This window comes from Monodelphis domestica, chromosome 8 (assembly GCF_027887165.1).
Source record: "Monodelphis domestica isolate mMonDom1 chromosome 8, mMonDom1.pri, whole genome shotgun sequence".
Lineage (NCBI taxonomy): Eukaryota > Metazoa > Chordata > Mammalia > Didelphimorphia > Didelphidae > Monodelphis > Monodelphis domestica.
The window spans coordinates 84,827,360-84,832,458 of NC_077234.1; the positions used below are offsets into that span (position 1 = coordinate 84,827,360).

The 5,099-nt window shown below is 32.9% G+C and overlaps 1 long non-coding RNA gene across 1 annotated transcript; it reads left to right on the top strand.

The window, feature by feature from the left end:
- The first annotated feature begins 403 nt into the window (after positions 1-403).
- On the top strand, positions 404-4,690 carry LOC130455931 (uncharacterized). The gene is made up of 2 exons (XR_008914217.1): positions 404-468; positions 4,009-4,690. It is a non-coding gene; the product is annotated as an uncharacterized LOC130455931 (long non-coding RNA).
- Positions 4,691-5,099: the final 409 nt, after the last annotated feature.

The following is a 5,099-nucleotide window of genomic DNA, read 5'->3' on the forward strand; positions in this document are numbered from 1 at the left end:
TTCATGATGATGTCTTTTTAAATGATTAATTATAAAGTCAATAATAAAATAGATAAATTAATAATATTTGCTTTATACTGTTTACATTTAAATAATTTCAATGTGTAAATGTCATAATTCTTCAGTTTTTTTCTATAAATCTTCATCAAGATTCTTTGTCCTTTTATTCCCTTTCACTTTTTCTCTTTTATGGTCATATTGTTTATTCTATTCTGGTCTGTCTTTTTTTTTCCTCTTTTGCTTTAATTTATAAAGATCTTTTCATATTTCTTTACGCTTATTTATTTACTTGCTTATCTAAATCCCAATATAGTAATTAATGTACCACAACTTGTTTGAATATTCCCCTTTTATGGAATATTTAGGTGACTTTACAACTTATTTATTTGTTTTTGTAATTACAGACAGAGCTGCTATGAAAATCTTTGAACAGATAACTCAGTCTTTGTTTTGGATGACACTTCAAAGGTGTGTTCCCAACAATGGAATTTTGGTCTCAAAGATTACTTTTATTTCATTTTGTTAGGTTGCTCTCCCCCAAAGACTCTACAAATTTGTAATTTTACCAATGAATGAATATCTCTCTCCAAATCCTACCAGCACTGAGTTTTGCTTCATTTAATTCTTTTGGCCAATTTGATGTGTGTGAAGTAATACATCAAAGTATTAATTTGCATCTCTTTAGTAATTAATGAAGCTGAGCATTTTTTCAATGATTAGAATTTTTTTTTGTATTTTCTCTTTTGAAAATTGTTTATTCATTGATTCTGACCAGATAGTTAGCTACTTTTGGAACTGAGAGTTAGTTACCTTTGTAATTTCTAGCAATTACTCATGAATTTTAGATGTTGAGGTTGTATCTGCCATAATTATGCATTTTTCTTTTTTTCTCTTGATTTTGTTTTTGTCATAGGGAACTGTTTATTTTAAATAAATCAAGCCCACCTATCTAATTCCTAATAATTCTCTGTTTGTTGAATAGGAAAACAAAAAACTATCTTCCCTCAACAACTGAGATGATATATTATTTAATTTACTTTTATTTTTATGCATTTAAAAATGTTTAACTCTTTCTTTCACTTGGAATCCCATGAGTTGTGGTATGGAATATGGATTTAAAACAATTTCTCACTATCTTGATACAGCTCAATAGCACAATGGATAAAGCAATGGACTTGGCAACAGGGGGATCTGAGTTCATTTGTAACCTCAGTCACATATTAGCTGTGTGATGCAAATCACTTAACTTCTATCTGCTTCAGCTTCCTTAATCGTAAAATATGGATAATAACAACTTCTCTCTCTCAGATTTTTGTGGGGACCAAATTATATTTTTTAAGCCCTTAGCACAATCCCTGACACATAGTGCTTGCTCTCTCCCTCCGTGACTGCTAACACATTTTCCCAAGTACATTTGTTAAATGATGACTCATTTTCCTAGTTAAAATTTTTCTTATTTATATCCTATCCCATCCAACAAATGTGTGTTAAGCCCCAAGTACACACACAAAGAAGCAGGCTATATTGTGGACCCAAAGAGAAAATAAAAGGAAAAAAAAAGATCCTATCTTCAAGGAGCAGCTAGGCGGTACAGTGGTTAGAGGGCTGGGCTTGGAGACAGGAGATCAAGTCTGGCCTCTCACACTGTGTGACAGAGCAAGTCACTTAACCCTTGTTACTCAATTTTCTCATCTGTAAATTGATCTAGAGAAGGAAATGGAAAACTCCTCCAGAATCTTTGCCAAGAAAACTTCAGAGAGGATCATAAAGAGTCAGACACAACTGAAAAATTATTGAAATCACCCTCGAAGAGTTTACATTCTACTGGAGAGAGGACAGTGTACAATATGTAAATAGCTAAGGACACATAGGATTTTGTTTGTGGAGGGAGAGAGCACTAACAATGAAGAAAATCAGGAAACTACATGTAGAAGGTGAGCCATTAGTTAAGGCTTGAAGGAAACCAGATAAGAGGTAGGAATGGAGAGAGAGTGTTTTCCAGGGATGGGGAACAGTCTAATCAAAGATAGGGGTTAGAGCATTATATATGATCCACGAGCTGGCCTATAGACTACAGGACTAGACTATCAAACACGAGAAGGGGAACAATGTGAAATAAACCTGCAAAGTAACCTGGGGCCAGTCCTATGGGTTTTTGAGTTTTTGGTCATATATAATGCTAATTTGTTATATTGAAACAATGTTGCATATAAACATAAGCCCTTTTTTACTTGATAATAATTTTTAATATATTGCTGTAGACAAGTTTTATTTACTATTTATGAAACTATATGTAATATGGAAATCAATCTTTTAACTTTCTTTTTGTTACTATCTTTTTCACATTTTAAGATCAATTTCATATTTTTGTGGTAAAATATAGAGACCTAGCAACCTTTTTCATGGAAAACTAATGGAGAAATATACCTTGAAACTATAGATAGAGAGGAATTTAGAAACTCTTAGATCTCTTGGAACTCAAATTACTTGGTTCGGCTTTGAAAGACACAAAGTGTGGGACTTACCAACCTGGAGTCTACAGCTTAGTAGGGAATAGAGCACTGACACAGAAATTTCTTACAAATCTTTTAACACTGATAGCTATAATGTAAACTACTTTAGAGATTATATGTTATGTAGGAAAAGTATAGGGAGGCCAAATAAGAAAAGAGAGCTGGACTTGGAGTCCAGGAAAATCTATGTGTGACATTTACTTGCTGTATGACTATGAGTAAGTTACCTAATTTCTCTGACTTTGAGTTTTCTTACCTGTAAAATGGGGATTATACTATATTAAGTAGTGTATTACAACAGGGTTGTTGTAAGAAGAAACCAAGAAAACATATATAAAGTTTTTGTGAACAATAAAATATTAGAGATCAGTTATTATAAGAGAGGTTTTAAGACCTTATTTTAGACAGAAAAGGGAGGGTCGTTATTGATAGGAAGCAGGGAGAGATTCATGGAAAAGGTAGCATTTTGAATTGGATTTTCAAGGCTAAGTAGGCATTGAACATTGTCAAGATGTCACATATATGAGGAGCTTAGTAAATATTTGCTCAGTGTTTGAGTTAAGGAATGGAGCCATCTTTTGGAATATCTAACCCCAGTTGAACTCACTTTCCCAAAATAAAAATATTCAACCAAGCAATTTCTGCTGTTTAATAAGAGAAGCGATGATTTTGCATATCCTCAAATGAAAAGAGAATAGCCAAATAATCTAGTCTGCTGCCATAAGTCACTGGGGAAAAACCTATTTTGTCTAGTTCAACATGTGTAACTAAAGATAAAAATGAAGGTTTTCATTCTAGGTAGTTAAAGAAAGAGACTCACCCCAAAAAGAACAAAAAATTATCTTACTGATTGATAATAAATTAGGATTCAAATGACTTCTTTAATTTTCTTTGAACCGATCATCCAGTTTTATGAACATTTAGCATGTGGGGATAGTGCCTTCTCAAGAGAATGAAACTAGTATGTATCATAGGACATTCCCTCTGTAGCTCCCACACAAAAGCTTTTACTTTTATGACTACAACCTTGATTTACTTTTTTTTCCCTTTTCTCTAATAATTATGAGGACAATAATAGCGTTTTTTAATACCTATTATGTGCCAGGAAATATGCTAAGTATTTTACAAATATCTCATTTTATATCCACCAATCCTGGGAGATAAGTATTACTATTATGACCATTTTACAGTTGAAGAAATTGAGGCAAACAGAGGTAAGTAATTTGCCCAAGGTCATACATTATCAGGATAGCAACACATGCACTAGTGGAAAAAAATTTTGATGTTACATGTATAGTACATTACACATACTTGACTTTTGTTGCTATTACAATACTGTGTAAGGCACGTGTGACAATATGGAAGAGTTGATTGGTTCTAACTGTTTGGAACTTTATTTGCCCTTAGTTTGAAAATCTGTTTTCTTCAACATCACAAGATATGTACTTTGATTAAATTTTTAAATGTGAAAATTGTTTCTGATGTTGAAATACAGTGTCGACTAAACAAGAGAATTTGTGGAGGGAATGTTTTCTATCAACAATGTGTATCAAAGTGATGTACAGAATTTCCAGTAGAAAAACAAGAGCTCCAGTGATAATATGAGAAGTCAAAGACCAGAAAAGAATAATCAAAAAGCCTGTCTTATCCAAGTGCAAATGCTAAAGTGTGTTCAGAGAACGTTCATTTATTCAACATTCACTAAGAGGAGGCACTGACTTCTCAAAGGAGATACAAAAAGAAATAAGACAGTAGGACCTTGTTTATGTGACCCAAATATTCCAAGACCCTTTATGTAAGTTGGAAATTGCATATAACAGTGAACCCCATTATTTGATAAATATTTCTTATAAGAACATATCCAGGCACTTTACCACTTTTCTCGGACCAATCAGAACTACCAGCATCACGACTCTTTTCCTTTGGGGCCATTACTAATAACTAAATAGCTTTAAGGAAACAAAGAGAAGCATTGCTCTGAGAGGACGTGTTACAAGTGACAACTCTGGACAAAGACTGATGTGGGAACTAATGTTTGGCACAAAACAATGTGATGACCCATAGTGAGACTTCTCAGAATGAGAATGAGCATGACTGTGTGAATTGCTGCAAGACTTTACATAGCTTGGAAGAATGGCACAGATTTATTATGTAGTTAAACCATTTTCTCTTACATACTTTTCTGCCTTTATTTTTTTTTCAAATGCCAATCCTGTAAACTTGAATTTATGATCTGAATTCAAGTAAAATGAGGTCTTACTGTAATTGTTTCCTGTTATCAAAACTTTTATAATCTAGAACAAGGTAAAGAACAATTATTTACTTATTTTAATTTTTTTAACAAGTGCATTTCAATATGAATAGTTTTCTTTGTAATCCTATGTATTTAATTTTATACCCTTAAAAATGTTATTTGGAGGATTCCATAGGCATCACCAGACCGGGCTGCAAGACAGCAACACATGCTGATTAATTAAGGTTAAGAACATGGCATCTAGATTAGAATGTGGAGGAAAAATAGTAAGAACCACATTTAATTACCCCACCCTGGTAAGCCAGAAATGCAGCTCTGATTTCTCTATCAAC